Source organism: Dendrobates tinctorius, unplaced genomic scaffold (assembly GCF_039654945.1).
Source record: "Dendrobates tinctorius isolate UK_male_01 unplaced genomic scaffold, ASM3965494v1 ptg000432c, whole genome shotgun sequence".
NCBI classification, from domain to species: domain Eukaryota; kingdom Metazoa; phylum Chordata; class Amphibia; order Anura; family Dendrobatidae; genus Dendrobates; species Dendrobates tinctorius.
In genome coordinates this window covers 457,028-477,471 of record NW_027362095.1, presented here as the reverse complement: position 1 = coordinate 477,471, position 20,444 = coordinate 457,028, and the positions used below count along the sequence as shown (strand labels likewise).

Genomic DNA, 20,444 nt, shown 5'->3' with positions numbered 1-20,444 from the left:
TTCGAACTGAGGACCTTTCGCATGTAAAACGAACATGATAACAGCTACACTACAGAAACCAACCAATTCAAAACAACAAAAAATGCTGTGGTCATGGCAAGCAATAAAGAACAAGCAATGAAAGTCAAAAAGATCATTTTCCAAGAGAAAAGCCTTGTTTCTGCCCAGTTTCGAACTGGGGACCTTTCGCGTGTGAGGCAAACATGATAACCGCTACACTACAGAAACCAGAAGCAGGTGCTTACTGTGGTGACAACAAGCAATCGAGATCAAGAACTGAAAGTCAAAAGCTTGGATACCAAAGGGTAACAGCGTGTTTCTGCCCAGTTTCAAACTGTGGACCTTTCGCGTGTTAGGCAAACGTGATTACCACTACACTACAGAAACCGGCTGCAGAAGGTTACTGTGGTCATGACGAGCCTTCGAGAATAAAGACTCAACGTCAAAAGCTTTAATATCAACTCCTAAGGTCATGCTTCTATCCATTTTCGAACTGTGGACCTTTCTCGTGTTAGGCGAACGTGATAACCACTACACTACAGAAACCGGCTGCGGAAGGTTACTGTGGTCATGACGAGCCATCGAGAACAAAGACTCAACGTCAAAAGCTTTAATATCAACGCCTAAGGTCATGCTTCTATCCATTTTCGAACTGGGGACCGTTCACGTGTAAGATGAACGTGACAACCACTACACTTCGGAAACTACGTGCAAAGCTAAAGATGTTTAAACTTGCTGAAATGAACTTGAAAAAGAAAAAAACATCCAGCCAAAGTCAAGAGGTCTTCCTCTATGTCTGAAGACAGGACAAAGTGCATTTTGCAACACAGAAACCTTTCATTTGTCAGGCTATTGGAGAAAAAGAACAAACAGGGAAACAAAACCATGCTCCACAAAACATTCTCATGCCTTTGTCCAAAAGCCAAAAAGAAAAAGCACCTAGATGCCTGCTTTCGCACCTTGATCCTATCAGGTGTTACTTGAATTAGGAACACTTAGACACTGTCAAAAACACACATGCTTGCCAAAAGCAAAAACGGGTAGAAATAATCACATTGGTAAAAGTAATGCTCATTAAACCAGCAATAGAATATGCTAACTAATGCTAATTAAGCCAACAATATACGTTTGGGATCAAAACAAAGAAAAGCCACATTTTTCTGCCCGGGATCAAAACAGGGAACTTTCAGGAGGATGGCAAACAGGACAATCACTACACTACAGTAACCAGACAAGAGCGTTTACTGTGGTCATGGCAAGCATTAAAGATCAAGCACTCATTGTCAAAAGCGCTAGTTTGCAAGAGAAACGCTGTGTTTCTTCCCAGCAGGGCTGCCATTAGGAATTTCAGGGCACCATACTGTAAAAATGTTTGGACCCCCTTGAGACTCCGTCCAGGCTCCACTCCAGCCCTGCCTCCACCCCTCAAGAGTCCCACTACCCACTCTTGGAAAAACTCCACTTCTGCACCACGTCCTCAACAATCACACATTAACATTTCCCAGATCATACATATAGCCAGCAGCTTTTGTTCTGGCCAAAAGAATTTTAAGCCGCCACCACAACAAGGTAGACTCTTTTGGATGAGCTCTACTGTACTGTAACTTATTAATCATTTGTTAAAATACCCAATACTCTGTTTAGGTATATTTTTCTTTTTCTTTAACCCCTTCACTACCAAGGGTGGTTTGCACGTTAACTACCGGGCCCATTTTTACAATTCTGACCACTGTCCCTTTAGGAGGTAATAACTCTGAAACGCTTCCATGGATCCCGGTGATTCTGACATTCTTTTCTCGTGACATATTGTACTTCATGTTAGTGGTAAAATTTCATTCATATAACTTGCGTTTATTTGTGAGAAAAACGGAAATTTGGCGAAAATTTTGAAAATTCCGCAATTTTCCAACTTTGAATTTTTATGCCCGTAAACCACAGAGATATGGCACACAAAAAACTTAATAAGTAACATTTGCCACATGTTTACTTTACATCAGCACAATTTTGGAACCAAAATTTTTATTTGTTAGTAAGATATAAGGGTTAAAAGTTGACCAGCGATCTCTCATTTTTGCAACACCATTTTATTTTTACGGACTACATCACATTTGAAGCCACTTTGAGGGGTCTATATGATAGAAAATACCCAAAAGTGACACCATTCTAAAAACTGCACCCCTTAAGGTGCCACATTCACAAACCACATTCAAGGAGTTTATTAACCCTTCAGGTGCGTCACAGGAATTTTTTGAATATTTAAAAATAATTAACATTTAACTTTTTTTCACAAAAAAAATTACTTCAGGTTCAATTTTTTTTATTTTACCAAGGGTAACAGGAGAAATTGGACTGCAAAAATTATTGTGCAATTTGTCCTGAGTACGCTGATACCTGATATGTGGGAGGGAACCACTGTTTCGGCGCATGGCAGAGCTCAGAATGGAAGGAGCGCCGTTTGACTTTTTCAATGCAAATTGGCTGGAATTCTGATCGGACGCCATGTCGCGTTTGGAGAGCCCCTGATGTACCTAAACAGTGGAAACCCCCCACAAGTGACCCCATTTTTGAAACTAGACCCCCCAAAGAACTTATCTAGATGTGTGGTGAGAACTTTGAACCCACAAGGGCTTCACAGAAGTTTATAACGCCCAGGCGTGAAAATAACAAAACATTTTTTTTCCACAAAAATGATATTTTTGCCCCAAAATTTTTATTTTCCTAAGGGCAACAGGAGAAATAGGACCCCAAAAGTAGTTTTGCAAATTGTCCTGAGTAGGCTGATACCCCATATGAGGGGGTAAAACACTGTTTGGGTGCATGGCAGAGCTTGGAAGGGAAGGAGCACCATTTGACTTTTTCAACGCAGAATTGGCTGGAATTGAGATCAGACGCCATGTTGCGTTTGGAGAGCACCTCATGTACGCAAATAGTGGAAACCCCCAATTCTAACCCTAGCCCTAACCCTAGCCCTAACCCTAACCCTAGCCCTAACCCTAGCCCTAACCCTAACCCTAACCCTAGCCCTAACCCTAGCCCTAGCCCTAACCCTAGCCCTAATGGGAAAATGGAAATAAATACATTTTTTTAATTTTATTATTTTTCCCTAACTAAGGGGGTGATAACGGGGGGTTTGATTTACTATTTATGGCGGTTTTTATGTTTGGCAGCTGTCGCACGCTAAAAGACGCTTTTTATTGTAAAAATAGTTTTTGCATCACCACATATTGAGAGCTATAATTTTTCCATATTTTGACCCACCGAGTCATGTGAGGTCTTATTTTTGGCGGGACGAGTTGACGCTTTTATTGGTATCATGTTTGGGCATGTGACATTTTTTGATTGCTTTTTATTTCGTTTTTTGGGACGCAGAATGAACAAAAACCAGCGTTTCATGAATTTCTTTTGGGTGGTGCGTTTATGCCGTTCCGGGTGCGGTAAAATTTATAAGGCAGTTTTATTCTTCGGTTCAGTACGGTTACAGCGATACCTCATTTAGGTCATTTTTTTATGTTTTGGCGCTTTTATGCAATGAAAACAATTTTATATAAAAAATAATTATTTTTGCATCACTTTATTCTGCGAGCTATAACTTTTTTATTTTTTCGCTGATGATGCTGTATGGTGGCTTGTTTTTTGCTGGACAAGATGACGTTTTCAGCGGTACCATGGATATTTATATGCGTCTTTTTGATCGCGCGTTATTGCACTTTTTGTTCGGCGGTAGGATAATAAATCATTATTTTTTGCTTCGTTTTTTATTTTTATTTTTTAAGGGGTTCACTTAAGGGGTTATCTATTGGGACAGTTTTATAGGGCGGGTCGTTACGGACGCGGCGATACCAAATATGTGTACTTTTATTGTTTTTGGGTTTTTTTATTTGCAAAAAATGAATTTTTTGGGGAATATTTTTTTTTTTTTTTTGAATTTATTTAGCGATTTTTTTTTTATTATTTTTACACTTTTTTTAATTTTTTTTTTACTTTATTACAATGTCCCAGGGGGGACATAACTGTCCTGTGACAGATCGCTGATCTGTCACATCACAGATCACTGTGACAGATCAGCGATCTGTCACAGGCACTGCACAGGCTTCCTCATGCCTGCGCTTTGCAGGCACTGAGGAAGCCAGCTTCCTGCAGGCCCCCGGAGGTCCCCGTCGCCATATTGGATCCGGGGACCTGCAGGGAAAGAGCCCCCCGCAGCAGCGCTGCACATTGCGCTGCCGTGGGGGGCTCAGGGAAGCACGGAGGGAGCCCCCTCCCTGCCGATGCTTCCTTTTAACCCCCGGTACACCGCGATCGTGTCCGTCCCTGACACATTGTGCCGGGTGTCAGCTATGATAATTAGCTGACACTCGGCCGCGATCAGCGGCGCTCACCACGTGGGCGCCGCTGATCGCGATGACGTAATATTCCGTCCATGGTAATTAGGTCCAGGGTCACATGGACGGAATATTACGTCAATTGTAGGTAAGGGGTTAAGGAAATGAGTCACATACTTTTTTAAAAAATAATTGAAACCAGATTGTGATTTTTTTTATAATCTGTATTTCTGATTGTAGATTATTGTATTGTTTTCTGTACATGTATGAAGCTGTCGGTGGATATCGATCTGCGCTCGGACCGCAGTACATGGACGGGCCGCCGGTCTCCTGACTAGAACTCAGCAGCCTCACAGCATGTATGAGGATGCAGGCCAGGAGATCGGCGCCCAGTCCATGCACCGCAGTGCGAGCGCAGAACAATCTAATATAGAAAGCTCAAAGTGTGTGTGTGTATGTCCGGGATAGGCATCTGCACCGTCGCAGCTACAGCCACAAAATGTCACACGTCACACGTCTGGACCCGAGAGTGTCCTAGGCTATGTTGTGAGGCAAAATTTTAACCCCGTGCGTTCCAATTCACCAATTTTGCCCCTATCTACATAATGAGGAAAAAGTGTGTGCGCGTCAAGCCCCGCCCCTCATTGTGATGTTATAATGCCCCTATTTGCATACTGGGGAACCAGTGTGTGCGCATCAAGCCCCGCCCCTCATTATGATGTCACTATGGTTGACTATGGGATGGAGGATGTGTGATGGGTATATGGGCACCGGACTATGGGATGGAGGATATGTATGATGGGTATATGGGCATGGGACTATGGGATGGAGGATATGTATGATGGGTATATGGGCATGGGACTATGGGATGGAGGATATGTATGATGAGTATATGGGCATGGGACTATGGGATGGAGGATATGTATGATGGGTATATGGGCACGGGACTATGGGATGGCGGATAATTATAATTTGCTATAACTAACCACAGTTAGTTACTATGCCCGGGCAGCGCCGGGCTCTTCAGCTAGTTTCCCAAATAAAGATGTTTCCCAGTCATATATACCCACTTTTTATTTTTCCATCAATATGGCCGTGTGAGGGCTTGTTTTTTGCAGGACGAGTTGTACTTTTGAATGACATGATTGGCTTTATCAAATAGCGTACTCGAAAATGGGAAAAAAATTCAAAGTGCGTTGAAATTGAAAAAAGTGGAATTCTAGAATTTTTTTGGTCGTCTCAGCAGCCTCCCATCTCCACACGTCAGCAGCCTCCCATCTCCACACGTCAGCAGCCTCCCATCTCCTCACCTCAGCAGCCTCCCATCTCTTCAGCAGCCTCCCATCTCCTCACCTCAGCAGCCTCCCATCTCCACACCTCAGCAGCCTCCCATCTCCTCTCCTCAGCAGCCTCCCATCTCCACACCTCAGCAGCCTCCCATCTCCACACCTCAGCAGCCTCCCATCTCCTCTCCTCAGCAGCATCCCATCTCCTCTCCTCAGCAGCCTCCCATCTCCTCACCTCAGCAGCCTCCCATCTCCTCACCTCAGCAGCCTCCCATCTCCTCAGCAGCCTCCCATCTCCTCAGCAGCCTCCCATCTCCTCACCAGCCTCCATCTCCTCACCTCAGTAGCCTCCCATCTCCTCTCCTCAGCAGCCTCCCATCTCCACACGTCAGCAGCCTCCCATCTCCACACCTCAGCAGCCTCCCATCTCCTCACCTCAGCAGCCTCCCATCTCCACACCTCAGCAGCCTCCCATCTCCACACCTCAGCAGCCTCCCATCTCCTCTCCTCAGCAGCCTCCCATCTCCACACCTCAGCAGCCTCCCATCTCCACACCTCAGCAGCCTCCCATCTCCTCTCCTCAGCAGCCTCCCATCTCCTCTCCTCAGCAGCCTCCCATCTCCTCTCCTCAGCAGCCTCCCATCTCCTCAGCAGCCTCCCATCTACTCATCAGCCTCCATCTCCTCACCTCAGTAGCCTCCCATCTCCTCTCCTCAGCAGCCTCCCATCTCCTCTCCTCAGCAGCCTCCCATCTCCTCACCTCAGCAGCCTCCCATCTCCTCAGCATCCTTCCATCTCCTCACCAGCCTCCATCTCCTCACCTCAGAAGCCTCCCATCTCCTCTCCTCAGCAGCCTCCCATCTCCACACCTCAGCAGCCTCCCATCTCCACACCTCAGCAGCCTCCCATCTCCTCACCTCAGCAGCCTCCCATCTCCTCAGCAGCCTCCCATCTCCTCACCAGCCTCCATCTCCTCACCTCAGTAGCCTCCCATCTCCTCTCCTCAGCAGCCTCCCATCTCCACACGTCAGCAGCCTCCCATCTCCACACCTCAGCAGCCTCCCATCTCCACACGTCAGCAGCCTCCCATCTCCACACCTCAGCAGCCTCCCATCTCCTCTCCTCAGCAGCCTCCCATCTCCTCAGCAGCCTCCCATCTCCTCACCTCAGCAGCCTCCCATCTCCACACCTCAGCAGCCTCCCATCTCCTCTCCTCAGCAGCCTCCCATCTCCACACCTCAGCAGCCTCCCATCTCCACACCTCAGCAGCCTCCCATCTCCTCTCCTCAGCAGCCTCCCATCTCCTCTCCTCAGCAGCCTCCCATCTCCTCTCCTCAGCAGCCTCCCATCTCCTCAGCAGCCTCCCATCTCCTCTCCTCAGCAGCCTCCCATCTCCTCTCCTCGGCAGCCTCCCATCTCCTCAGCAGCCTCCCATCTCCTCACCAGCCTCCATCTCCTCTCCTCAGTAGCCTCCCATCTCCTCTCCTCAGCAGCCTCCCATCTCCTCACCTCAGCAGCCTCCCATCTCCTCAGCAGCCTCCCATCTCCTCACCAGCCTCCCATCTCCTCTCCTCAGCAGCCTCCCATCTCCACACCTCAGCAGCCTCCCATCTCCTCACCTCAGCAGCCTCCCATCTCCTCAGCAGCCTCCCATCTCCTCACCAGCCTCCATCTCCTCACCTCAGTAGCCTCCCATCTCCTCAGCAGCCTCCCATCTCCTCACCAGCCTCCATCTCCTCACCTCAGTAGCCTCCCATCTCCTCTCCTCAGCAGCCTCCCATCTCCACACCTCAGCAGCCTCCCATCTCCACACCTCAGCAGCCTCCCATCTCCTCTCCTCAGCAGCCTCCCATCTCCACACCTCAGCAGCCTCCCATCTCCTCACCTCAGCAGCCTCCCATCTCCTCACCTCAGCAGCCTCCCATCTCCTCACCTCAGCAGCCTCCCATCTCCTCACCTCAGCAGCCTCCCATCTCCTCACCTCAGCAGCCTCCCATCTCCACACCTCAGCAGCCTCCCATCTCCACACCTCAGCAGCCTCCATCTCCTCACCTCAGCAGCCTCCCATCTCCTCACCTCAGCAGCCTCCCATCTCCTCACCTCAGCAACCTCCCATCTCCTCAGCAGATTGCCATCTCCTCACCTCACTCCCCTCTGCAACTTCCTGCAAGTCCTGGCACACTGCCCACCTCCTCTGCCTCTGCCGATTTCAGCATCTTCTGTCTCCCAGAAACATGACATGTTGCTGCTCTGCTGGAGAATGAAGAAGAGCGCGCAGTGTGTCACATGACCTGCGTCAGGACCATGATGCACTTGGTCCTGCTGCTGCTTTAAAGGTACAGCACTGAATTCTGGCCGCCGCATTCACTAACAACACTGTAGGTGTATCTTTAAATCACCGCGGTGTTGTTAGGTATCTGGCTTGCAGCGGCCATGACCTATTGCACCTGTAGCCCAAACAGCAGTATCAAGAGAGGAGGGCCCAGCCTGCCAGCGCTTCCGGGCCTCTCCTTTTGCTACTGTTCATGGGGCCCCATACAGTAGTAAGGGCAGTAATGCCCTGATGGCGGCCCTGCTGCCCAGTTTCGAACTGAGGACCTTTCGCGTGTAAAGCGAAAGTGATAACCGCTACACTACAGAAACCAACCGATTCAAAAAAAACCAAAAAATGCTGTGGTCATGGCAAGCAATAAAGAACAAGCTCTGAAAGTCAAAAAGATCGTTTTCCAAGAGAAAAGCAGTGTTTCAGCCCAGTTTCGAACTGAGGACCTGTCACGTGTGAGGCGAACGTGATAACGGCTACACTACAGAAACCGGATGCAAGCACTTACTGTGGTGACAACAAGCAATCGAGATCAAGAACTGAAAGTCAATAGCTTGGATACCAAAGGGCAAGGCTAGTTTAAAAAACGCATAAAAAAGCATACAGATGCTGCGTTTTTTTCAAGCATTATTATGAGCATGCATGAAAAAATGCAGCGTTTTTATGCGTTTGTATGCGTTTTTAGTGCGTTTTTACCGCGTTTGCGTTTTTTTCCAACATTAGGTGGCCTCTCACACTAACCCAAACCATGACTTTACTAACCCTAACCCTGACCCTAACCCTAACCCTGACCCTGACCCTAACCCTAACCCTGACCCTAACCCTGACCCTAACCCTGACCCTGACCCTAACCCTAACCCTAACCCTGACCCTAACCCTAACCCTAACTCTTAACCAAACCATACCCTGATCCTAACCCTAACCCTAACCCTGACCCTGACCCTAACCCTAACCCTTAACCAAACCATACCCTGATCCTAACCCTAACCCTGACCCTGACCCTAGCCCTGACCCTAACCCTAACCCTAACCCTTAACCAAACCATACCCTGATCCTAACCCTAACCCTGACCCTGACCCTAACCCTAACCCTTAACCAAACCATACCCTGATCCTAACCCTGACCCTGACCCTAACCCTAACCCTAACCCTAAACCCCCTTAACTAACCCTAACTCTAACCCAAACCCCTAAATTCCATTGTCTAAACTAATGGTAAAAAAAAAAACGCATGTGCAAAAAAAGCATACATAAGCATGCCAATGCGCACATATGCTCACCATAGACTTATAATGGGTGTCTTGCTGTAAAAAAATGCATTGCGCGTGCATGCATTGTTTTGAGGCAAGTCGGACGCTCAAAAAATGCAACAGGTTGCATTTTGTGCGCCCGAGCGCATACCGCAAAAAAACGCATGCGCGGTAAAAAGAGTACAAACGCATGTGTATGCGCACATAAGCGCATCCCATGCAAAGTATAGGAGAAAAAAAATGCATGCGCTATTTAGCGCTAAAATACCGCGAAAAAAAACGTAAATGTGAAACCAGCCTATCAGCGTGTATCTGCCCAGTTTCGAACTGGGGACCTTTCGCGTGTGAGGCGAAAGTGATAACCGCTACACTACAGAAACCTGATGCAAGTGCTTACTGTGGTGACAACAAGCAATTGAGATCAAGAACTGAAAGTCAAAAGCTTGGATGCCAAAGGGTAACAGCGTGTTTCTGCCCAGTTTCGAACTGGGGACCTTTCGCGTGTTAGGCGAACGTGATAACCACGACACTACAGAAACCGGCTGTGGAAGGTTACTGTGGTCATGACGAGCCATCGAGAACAAAGACTCAACGTCAAAAGCTTTAATATCAACGCCTAATGTCATGCTTCTATGCAGTTTCGAACTGGGGACCGTTCGCGTGTGAGGTGAACGTGACAACCACTACACTTCAGAAACTCCATGCAAAGCTAAAGATGTTTAAACATGCTGAAATGAACTTGAAAAAGAAAAAAACATTCAGCTAAAGTCAAGAGGTCTTCCTCTATGTCTGAAGACAGGACAAAGTGCATTTTGCAACACAGGAACCTTTCATTTGTCAGGCTATTGGAGAAAAGGAACAAACAGGGAAACAAAAACATGCTCCACAAAACATTCTCATGCCTTTGTCCAAAAGCCAAAAAGAAAAAGCACCTAGATGCCTGCTTTCGCACCTTGATCCTATCAGGTGTTACTTGAATTAGAATCATAGAGTTGAAAGGGACCTCCTGGGGCATCTGGTCCAACCCCCTGCTCAAAGCAGGATTCGCTAAATCATCCCATTCAGATATCTGTCCAGCCTCTGTTTGAAGACTTCCAATGAAGGAGAACTCACTACTTCTCGTGTCAGCCTGTTCCACTCATTGATCACTCTAACTGTCATCAAGTTTTTTCTAATATCTAATCTGTGTCTCCTCCCATTCAGTTTCATCCCATTGCTTCTAGTCTTTTCTTGTGCAAATGAGAATAAAGTTGATCCTTCTACAATGTGACAGCCCTTTAGATATTTGTAGACAGCTATTAAGTCTCCTCTCAGTCTTCTCTTTTGCAAACTAAACATTCCCAAATCCTGCAACCTTTCCTCATAAGACAGGGTTTGCAGACCGGTCACCATTCTGGTCGCTCTTTTCTGAACTTGCTCCAGTTTGTTGATGTCTTTTTTAAAATGTGGTGCCCAAAACTGGACACAATATTCCAGATGAGGTCTGACCAAAGAGGAGTAGAGGGAAATAATGACTTCACGTGATCTAGACTGTATGCTTCTGTTAATACATCCTAGATTTGCATTTGCCTTTTTTGCTGCTGCATCACACTGTTGACTCATATTCAGTCTGTGATCTATTAGTATACCCAAGTCTTTTTCACATGTGCTGTCACTTAGCCCTATTCCTCCCATTCTATATATGCTTTTTTCATTTTTATTGCCCAGATGTAGTACTTTGCATTTCTCCCTGTTAAAAACCATTCTGTTAGTTGCTGCCCACTTCTCCAGTTTATTTAAATCTTTTTGAATCCTCTCTCTCTCTTCTCTAGTATTAGCTATCCCTCCTAGCTTTGTGTCATCAGCAAATTTAATCAGTTTACCCTCAATTCCTTCATCTAAATCATTGATAAAGATGTTGAACAATACAGGGCCCAGGACAGAGCCCTGTGGTACCCCACTTGAGACATTCTTCCAACTGGATGTGCAGCCATTTACGACCACTCTTTGGGTCCGATCACTAAGCCAGTTATGAATCCACCTAACAGTTGCCTTGTCCATTCCATACTTAGTCATTTTTTCAATAAGGATTGTATGAGAGACTTTGTCAAATGCTTTGCTGAAGTCAAGATATACTATATCTACAGCATTTCCTTGATCCACCCAATCAGTGATACCGTCATAGAAGGAAATTAAGTTAGTCTGACATGACTTATTAGTTAGAAACCCATGCTGACTCTGTTTAATCACTTCATTCTTATCCAGGTACTGACATACATGTTGTTTAATAATTTGTTCAAAGATCTTTCCTGGTATAGAAGTCAGACTCACCAGCCTATAGTTGCCTGGGTCCACCTTCTTCCCCTTTTTGAAGATAGGAACAACATTTGCTCTTCTCCAGTCTTCTGGCACTTCTCCTGTTCTCCAAGAATTTTCAAAGATTATGGAGAGGGGTTCAAAAATTTCTTCTGCTATCTCCTTCAGTACTCTGGGGTGTAATTCATCTGGACCTGGAGACTTGAATTCATTTAGGTTAGCTAAGTGTTTTCTCACTATCGTTCTGTTTATAGATATCCTGGATTCTTCTATTCCCTTAATAGCACAGTGAATAACAGTTGATGTTACATTTCCTTTCTGAGAGAAAACAGATGCAAAATAGGAATTTAAAAGTTCAGCCTTCTCAACATCCTGTCTTACCATTTCATCATTTTCATCCTGTAAAAATCCTATAGCATCTTTGACTTTTCTTTTACTTTTGACATATCCCCAAAATCCTTTATTATTGCTTTTGACATCTCTTGCAAGCCTCAATTCATTTTCAGCTTTAGATAATCTGATTTGTGCCCTGCAGGTTCTGCAGACAGAATTATATTCTTCTTTAGATATGCCTCCCTCTTTCCATTTTATAAACATTTTTTTCTTCCTTTTTAGCATGTGCTTAAGTTCTGTGTTCATCCATCCTGGTTTCCTTAAATGCTTCCTATTCTTCCCTCTTTTCGGAATTGTTAACAACTGTGCTTTGAGAATTTCATTTTTCAAGATTTCCCATCCTTCCTGGACATTTTTGTCTTTAAGGATATCCAGCCATTGGATCCCTCCAATTCTCTTTCTGAATCCCTTAAAATCTGCCTTTCTGAAATCTAACCTTGACGTCTGAGTCTTCACAGGTCTTCCGCCTCTAGTTATCCAAAATTCTAAAATAGCATGATCGCTACCTCCTAGGGTCCCAGCCACTTTTACCTCCTCAACCATTTCCTCCCTGTTTTATAAGGATTAGATCCAAGGTAGCAGTTCCCCTTGTTTTCTCCCTTACCTTTTGGAAGATAAAGTTGTCAGCAAGAGAGGATAAGAATTTCCTTGACCTGTTAGTTTTGCCTGAGAGAGATTCCCAACAAATGTCTGGATAGTTGAAATCTCCCATGACAACTATGTCATATTTTTTGGAGAACTTGGCCATTTGATGCATAAAGAGTTCATCCATATCTTCAGCTTGCACAGGCGGCCTGTAGTAAATGCCTACAATGGTGTCCTTTCCATTGTTCTGTCCTTGTATTCTTACCCAAACAGTTTCCACAGAACTCCCAGTCTCTGAAGCTTCAATCTCTGTGCAGATATACGCGTTTCTAACATACAATGCGACACCCCCTGCTCGTTTATCAAGTCTGTTTCTTGCAAATAAGTTGTATCCTTCTAGTCTTGTATTCCAATCATGTGTATTGTCCCACCAAGTTTCGGTGATTCCAATGACATCATATTTCTTTTCCTGTGTTAGTAGTTCCAATTCTCCTTGTTTGTTGCCCATGCTTTGTGCATTAGTATAGAAACATTTTAGTTTGTGATTGGTTTCTCTTTCTCCAATATTTTTATTAATTAGATTCTTTCGTCTTTGTTCTTCCTTTCCACTTCTAATAGCAGAGTTCTCAATAGCATTTGTCAGGTGTATGGCTTTTTCTGGTCTTTTGCTTCCCTTCCCATGTTGTTCTAGTTTAAAGCTCTCCTTACAAGTGTAGCAAGGCGACTTCCAAATACCTGCTTTCCAGTCTTCGTAAGGTGCACCCCATCTCTAGCAAGTAGTCCATCGTATAAGTAGTTCACTCCGTGATCCAGAAATCCAAATCGTTGCTGACGGCACCATCGACGTAGCCAGTTGTTCAACTGCAGAATCTTATTCCACCTCCTTGTTCCATGGCCATCCACTGGGAGGATGGAAGAGAAGACCACCTGCGCTCCCAGTTCTTTCACTTTCTTGCCTAAGTCTTCAAAGTCTCTGCAGATGGTTTCCAGGTCGTTTCTTGCGGTGTCATTTGTTACCACATGTAGTAGCAGGAATGGATAGTCATCTGTAGGTCTGAAGAGTCCTGATATCCTGTCAGACACATCTTTAATTTTTGCACCTGGAAGACAGCACATTTCTCTTGAAGTTATATCCGGTCTGCAGATAGCGGCCTCTGTTCCTCTCAACAGGGAATCCCCCATGACCACCGCTCTCCGTTTCTTCTTCACAACATTTTTCTTTCTCCATCTAGGAGGACTCTGAAGGCGTACAAGGTTGCTGTTTGTTGGCAAAGTCTTATCCTGATGTATTTCGTCATCATTTTCCTGCGTGAGAGCCTGGTACTGGTTTCTGAGCAGTATGGGTGCTGACTGCCTCCTGATCCTCCTGCTTCTCTGGGTCACATGTCTCCATTCCTCTGTTTATTCAGGTGCACTTCGAATTTCTTCTCTTTCTGTAACATGAAGAGATAATTCTGCCCTGTCCAAGAACTCTTCACCTTCCTTAATGATCTTCAACGTAGCTAACCTCTCTTCGAGATTTTGCAACTTTTCCTCCAACAGGGTCACAAGCTTGCATTTGTGGCAAGAGAAGTTTGGCTTTTCCACTGGTAAATCTGTAAACATGTAGCAAGAAATGCAGCTCACCAAATGGCTCCTGGCCTCTTCCATCTTGAGATTTCTTAAAAATGATGAAAGATGAGCAAAAAATTTTCCGATTTCCTCTTTTCAGCTGCAACGGCCAAAACCCAGTGATCGTTGAGCTCACGGAGACTCTTCACTTATCCCAGAAGGCACTGGGAATATGCAAATGATCTCCTCAAGACTCTTCCCCTGGAACACTTAGACACTGTCAAAAATACACATGCTTGCCAAAAGCAAAAAAGGGTAGAAATAATCACATTGGTAAACGTAATGCTCATTAAACCAGCAACAGAATATGCTAACTAAGGCTAATTAAGCCAACAATATACGTTTGTGATCAAAATAAAGAAAAGCAACATGTTTCTGCCCGGGATCAAAACAGGGAACTTTCAGGAGGATGGCAAACAGGACAATCACTACACTACAGTAACCAGACAAGAGCGTTTACTGTGGTCATGGCAAGCATTAAAGATCAAGCACTCATTGTCAAAAGCACTAGTTTGCAAGAGAAATGCTGTGTTTCTGCCCAGTTTCGAAGTGAGGACCTTCCGCGTGTAAAGTTAACGTGATACCCGCTACACTACAGAAACCAACCGATTCAAAAAAACAAAAAGTGCTGTGGTCATGGCAAGCAATAAAGAACAAGCACTGAAAGTCAAAAAGATCGTTTTCCAAGAGAAAAGCTGTGTTTCTGCCCAGTTTCGAACTGGGGACCTTTCGCGTGTGAGGTGAAAGTGATAGCCTCTACACTACAGAAACCAGAAGCAAGCCCTTACTGTGGTGACAACAAGCAATCGAGATCAAGAACTGAAAGTCAAAAGCTTGGATACCAAAGGGTAACATCGTGTTTCTGCCCAGTTTCGAACTGGGGACCTTTCTCGTGTTAGGCGAACGTGATAACCACTACACTACAGAAACCGGCTGCGGAAGGTTACTGTGGTCATGACGAGCCATCGAGAACAAAGACTCAACGTCAAAAGCTTTAGTATCAACGCCTAATGTCATGCTTCTATCAAGTTTCGAACTGGGGACCGTTCGCGTGTGAGGTGAACGTGACAACCACTACACTTCAGAAACTACATGCAAACCTAAAGATGTTTAAACATGCTGAAATGAACTTGAAAAAGAAAAAAACAGCCAGCCAAAGTCAAGAGGTCTTCCTCTATGTCTGAAGACGGGACAAAGTGCATTTTGCAACACAGGAACCTTTCATTTGTCAGGCTATTGGAAAAAAGAACAAACAGGGAAACAAAACCATGCTCCACAAAACATTCTCATGCCTTTGTCCAAAAGCCAAAAAGAAAAAGCACCTAGATGCCTGCTTTCGCACCTTGTTCCTATCAGGTGTTTCTTGAATTAGGAACACTTAGACACTGTCAAAAACACACATGCTTGCCAAAAGCAAAAACGGGTAGAAATAATCACATTGGTAAAAGTAATGCTCATTAAACCAGCAATAGAATATGCTAACTAATGCTAATTAAGCCAACAATATACATTTGTGATCAAAATAAAGAAAAGACACATGTTTCTGCCTGGGATCAAAACAGGGAACTTTCAGGAGGATTGCAAACAGGACAATCACTACACTACAGTAACCAGACAAGAGAGTTTACTGTGGTCATGGAAAACATTAAAGATCAAGCACTCATTGTCAAAAGCGCTAGTTTGCAAGAGAAACGCTGTGTTTCTGCCCAGATTCAAACTGGAGAACTTTCGCGTGTGAGGCGAACGTGATAACCGCTACACTACAGAAACCAGATGCAAGTGCTTACTGTGGTGACAACAAGCAATCGAGATCAAGAACTGAAAGTCAAAAGCTTAAATACCAAAGGGTAACATCGAGTTTATGCCCAGTTTCGAACTGGGGACCTTACGCGTGTTAGGCGAAAGTGATAACCACTACACTACAGAAACCAGCTGCAGAAGGTTATTGTGGTCATGACGAGCCATCGAGAACAAAGACTCAACGTCAAAAGCTTTAACATAAACGCCTAATGTCATGCTTCTATCCAGTTTCGAACTGGGGACCGTTCGCGTGTGAGGTGAAAGTGACAACCACTACACTTCAGAAACTCCATGCAAAGCTAAAGATGTTTAAACATGCTGAAATGAACTTGAAAAAGAAAAAAACATCCAGCCAAAGTCAAGAGGTCTTCCTCTATGTCTGAAGACAGGACAAAGTGCATTTTGCAACACAGGAACCTTTCATTTGTCAGGCTATTGGAGAAAAAGAACAAACAGGGAAACAAAACCATGCTCCACAAAACATTCTCATGCCTTTGTCCAAAAGCCAAAAAGAAAAAGCACCTAGATGCCTGCTTTCGCACCTTGATCCTATCAGGTGTTACTTGAATTAGGAACACTTAGACACTGTCAAAAACACACATGCTTGCCAAAAGCAAAAACGGGTAGAAATAATGATATTGGTAAAAGTAATGCTCATTAAACCAGCAATAGAATATTCTAACTAAGGCTAATTAAGCCAACAATATACGTTTGTGATCAAAATAAAGAAAATCCACATGTTTCTGCCCGGGATCAAAACAGGGAACTTTCAGGAGGATGGCAAACAGGACAATCAGTACACTTCAGTAACCAGACAAGAGTGTTTACTGTGGTCATGGCAAGCATTAAAGATCAAGCACTCATTGTCAAAAGCGCTAGTTTGCAAGAGGAATGCTGTGTTTCTGCCCAGTTTCGAACCGAGGACCTTTCGCGTGTAAAGCGAACGTGATAACCGCTACACTACAGAAACCAAGCGATTCATACAACCAAAAAATGCTGTGGTCATGGCAAGCAATAAAGAACAAGCACTGAAAGTCAAAAAGATCGTTTGCCAAGAGAAAAAGCTGTGTTTCTGCCCAGTTTCGAACAGGGGACCTTTTGCGTGTGAGGCGAACGTGATAACCGCTACACTACAGAAACCTGATGCAAGCGCTTACTGTGGTGACAACAAGCAATCAAGATCAAGAACTGAAAGTCAAAAGCTTGGATACCAAAGAGTAACAGCGTGTTTCTGCCCAGTTTCGAACCGAGGACCTTTCGCGTGTAAAGCGAACGTGATAACCGCTACACTACAGAAACCAAGCGATTCATACAACCAAAAAATGCTGTGGTCATGGCAAGCAATAAAGAACAAGCACTGAAAGTCAAAAAGATCGTTTGCCAAGAGAAAAAGCTGTGTTTCTGCCCAGTTTCGAACAAGGGACCTTTTGCGTGTGAGGCGAACGTGATAACCGCTACACTACAGAAACCTGATGCAAGCGCTTACTGTGGTGACAACAAGCAATCGAGATCAAGAACTGAAATTCAAAAGCTTGGATACCAAAGGGTAACAGCGTGTTTCTGCCCAGTTTCGAACTGGGGACCTTTCGCGTGTTAGGCGAACGTGATAACAGCTACACTACAGAAACCGGATGCAAGCGCTTACTGTGGTGACAACAAGCAATCGAGATCAAGAACTGAAAGTCAAAAGCTTGGATACCAAAGAGTAAGAGCGTGTTTCTGCCCAGTTTCTAACTGGGGACCTTTCGCATGTTAGGCGAACGTGATAACCACTACACTACAGAAACCGGCTGCGGAAGGTTACTGTGGGCATGACGAGCCATCGAGAACAAAGACTCAACGTCAAAAGCTTTAACATCAATGCCTAATGTCATGCTTCAATCCAGTTTCAAACTGGGGACCGTTCGCGTGTGAGGTGAACGTGACAACCACTACACGTCAGAAACTCAATGCAAAGCTAAAGATGTTTAAACATGCTGAAATGAACTTGAAAAAGAAAAAAACAGCCAGCCAAAGTAAAGAGGTCTTCCTCTATGTCTGAAGACAGGACAAAGTGCATTTTGCAACACAGGAACCTTTCATTTGTCAGGCTATTGGAGAAAAAGAACAAACAGGGAAACAAAACCATGCTCCACAAAACATTCTCATGCCTTTGTCCAAAAGCCAAAAAGAAAAAGCACCTAGATGCCTGCTTTCGCACCTTGATCCTATCAGGTGTTACTTGAATTAGGAACACTTAGACACTGTCAAAAACACACATGCTTGCCAAAAGCAAAAACGGGTAGAAATAATCACATTGGTAAAAGTAATGCTCATTAAACCAGCAATAGAATATGCTAACTAAGGCTAATTAAGCCAACAATATATGTTTGTGATCAAAATAAAGAAAAGCCACATGTTTCTGCCCGGGATCAAAACAGGGAACTTTCAGGAGGATGGCAAACAGGACAATCAGTACACTTCAGTAACCAGACAAGAGTGTTTACTGTGGTCATGGCAAGCATTAAAGATCAAGCACTCATTGTCAAAAGCGCTAGTTTGCAAGAGGAATGCTGTGTTTCTGCCCAGTTTCGAACTGAGGACCTTTCGCGTGTAAAGCGAACGTGATAACCGCTACACTACAGAAACCAACCGATTCAAACAAACAAAAAATGCTGTGGTCATGGCAAGCAATAAAGAACAAGCACTGAAAGTCAAAAAGATCGTTTTCCAAGAGAAAAAGCTGTGTTTCTGCCCAGTTTCGAACTGGGGACATTTCGCGTGTGAGGCGATCGTGATAACCGCTACACTACAGAAACCGTATGCAAGCGCTTACTGTGGTGACAACAAGCAATCGAGATCAAGAACTGAAAGTCAAAAGCTTGGATACCAAAAGGTAACAGTGTGTTTCTGCCCAGTTTCGAACTGGGGACCTTTCGCGTGTTAGGCGAACGTGATAACCACTATACTACAGAAACCGGCTGCGGAAGGTTACTGTGGTCATGACGAGCCATCGAGAACAAAGACTCAACGTCAAAAGCTTTAATATCAACGCCTAATGTCATGCTTCAATCCAGTTTCGAACTGGGGACCGTTCGCGTTTGAGGTGAACGTGACAACCACTACACTTCAGAAACTCCATGCAAAGCTAAAGATGTTTAAACATGCTGAAATGAACTTGAAAAAGAAAAAAACAGCCAGCCAAAGTCAAGAGGTCTTCCTCTATGTCTGAAGACAGGACAAAGTGCATTTTGCAACACAGGAACCTTTCATTTGTCAGGCTATTGGAGAAAAAGAACAAACAGGGAAACAAAACCATGCTCCACAAAACATTCTCATGCCTTTGTCCAAAAGCCAAAAAGAAAAAGCACCTAGATGGCTGCTTTCGCACCTTGATCCTATCAGGTGTTATTTGAATTAGGAACACTTAGACACTGTCAAAAACACACATGCTTGCCAAAAGCAAAAACGGGTAGAAATAATCACATTGGTAAAAGTAATGCTCATTAAACCAGCAATAGAATATGCTAACTAAGGCTAATTAAGCCAACAATATACGTTTGTGATCAAAATAAAGAAAAGCCACATGTTTCTGCCCGGGATCAAAACAGGGAACTTTCAGGAGGATGGCAAACAGGACAATCACTACACTACAGTAACCAGACAAGAGCGTTTACTGTGGTCATGGCAAGCATTAAACATCAATCACTCATTGTCAAAAGCGCTAGTTTGCAAGAGGAACGCTGTGTTTCTGCCCAGTTTCAAACTGAGGACCTTTCGCGTGTAAAGCGAACGTGATAACCGCTACACTACAGAAACCAACCGATTCAAACACACAAAAAATGCTGTGGTCATGGCAAGCAATAAAGAACAAGCACTGAAAGTCAAAAAGATCGTTTTCCAAGAGAAAAATCTGTGTTTCTGCCCAGTTTCGAACTGGCGACCTTTCGCGTTTGAGGCGAAAGTGATAACCGCTGCACTACAGAAACCGGATGCAAGTGTTTACTGTGGTGACAACAAGCAATCGAGATCAAGAACTGAAAGTCAAAAGCTTGGATACCAAAGGGTAACAGCTGGTTTCTGCCCAGTTTCGAACTGGGGACCTTTCTCGTGTTAGGCGAACGTGATAACCACTGCACTACAGAAACCGGCTGTGGAAGGTTACTGTGGTCATGACGAGTCATCGAGAACAAAGACTCAACATCAAAAGCTTTAATATCAACGCCTAATGTCATGCTTCTATCCAGTTTCGAACTGGGGACCGTTCGCGTGTGAGGTGAACGTGACAACAACTAAACTTCAGAAACTCCATGCAAAGCTAAAGATGTTTAAACATGCTGAAATGAACTTGAAAGAGAAAAAAACAGCCAGCCAAAGTCAAGAGGTCTTCCTCTATGTCTGAAGACAGGACAAAGTGCATTTTGCAACACAGGAACCTTTCATTTGTCAGGCTATTGGAAAAAAAGAACAAACAGGGAAACAAAACCATGCTCCACAAAACATTCTCATGCCTTTGTCCAAAAGCCAAAAAGAAAAAGCACCTAGATGCCTGCTTTCGCACCTTGATCCTATCAGGTGTTACTTGAATTAGGAACACTTAGA

General features: G+C 44.5%; 9 non-coding genes across 9 annotated transcripts; all 9 read right to left on the bottom strand.

The window, feature by feature from the left end:
* Window positions 1–155: 155 nt before the first annotated feature.
* Window positions 156–228, bottom strand: TRNAV-CAC (transfer RNA valine (anticodon CAC)). The gene has a single exon. It is a non-coding gene; the product is annotated as a tRNA-Val (tRNA).
* A 9,258-nt stretch (window positions 229–9,486) lies between these two features.
* Window positions 9,487–9,559, bottom strand: TRNAV-CAC (transfer RNA valine (anticodon CAC)). The gene has a single exon. It is a non-coding gene; the product is annotated as a tRNA-Val (tRNA).
* Window positions 9,560–16,760: 7,201 nt separating this feature from the next.
* TRNAV-UAC (transfer RNA valine (anticodon UAC)) lies at window positions 16,761–16,833 on the bottom strand. The gene has a single exon. It is a non-coding gene; the product is annotated as a tRNA-Val (tRNA).
* Window positions 16,834–17,089: 256 nt separating this feature from the next.
* TRNAV-UAC (transfer RNA valine (anticodon UAC)) lies at window positions 17,090–17,162 on the bottom strand. Its single transcript has one exon. It is a non-coding gene; the product is annotated as a tRNA-Val (tRNA).
* Window positions 17,163–17,577: 415 nt separating this feature from the next.
* TRNAV-AAC (transfer RNA valine (anticodon AAC)) lies at window positions 17,578–17,650 on the bottom strand. Its single transcript has one exon. It is a non-coding gene; the product is annotated as a tRNA-Val (tRNA).
* A 768-nt stretch (window positions 17,651–18,418) lies between these two features.
* TRNAV-UAC (transfer RNA valine (anticodon UAC)) lies at window positions 18,419–18,491 on the bottom strand. Its single transcript has one exon. It is a non-coding gene; the product is annotated as a tRNA-Val (tRNA).
* Window positions 18,492–18,747: 256 nt separating this feature from the next.
* TRNAV-AAC (transfer RNA valine (anticodon AAC)) lies at window positions 18,748–18,820 on the bottom strand. Its single transcript has one exon. It is a non-coding gene; the product is annotated as a tRNA-Val (tRNA).
* A 768-nt stretch (window positions 18,821–19,588) lies between these two features.
* TRNAV-UAC (transfer RNA valine (anticodon UAC)) lies at window positions 19,589–19,661 on the bottom strand. The gene has a single exon. It is a non-coding gene; the product is annotated as a tRNA-Val (tRNA).
* Window positions 19,662–19,758: 97 nt separating this feature from the next.
* On the bottom strand, window positions 19,759–19,831 carry TRNAL-CAA (transfer RNA leucine (anticodon CAA)). The gene has a single exon. It is a non-coding gene; the product is annotated as a tRNA-Leu (tRNA).
* Window positions 19,832–20,444: the final 613 nt, after the last annotated feature.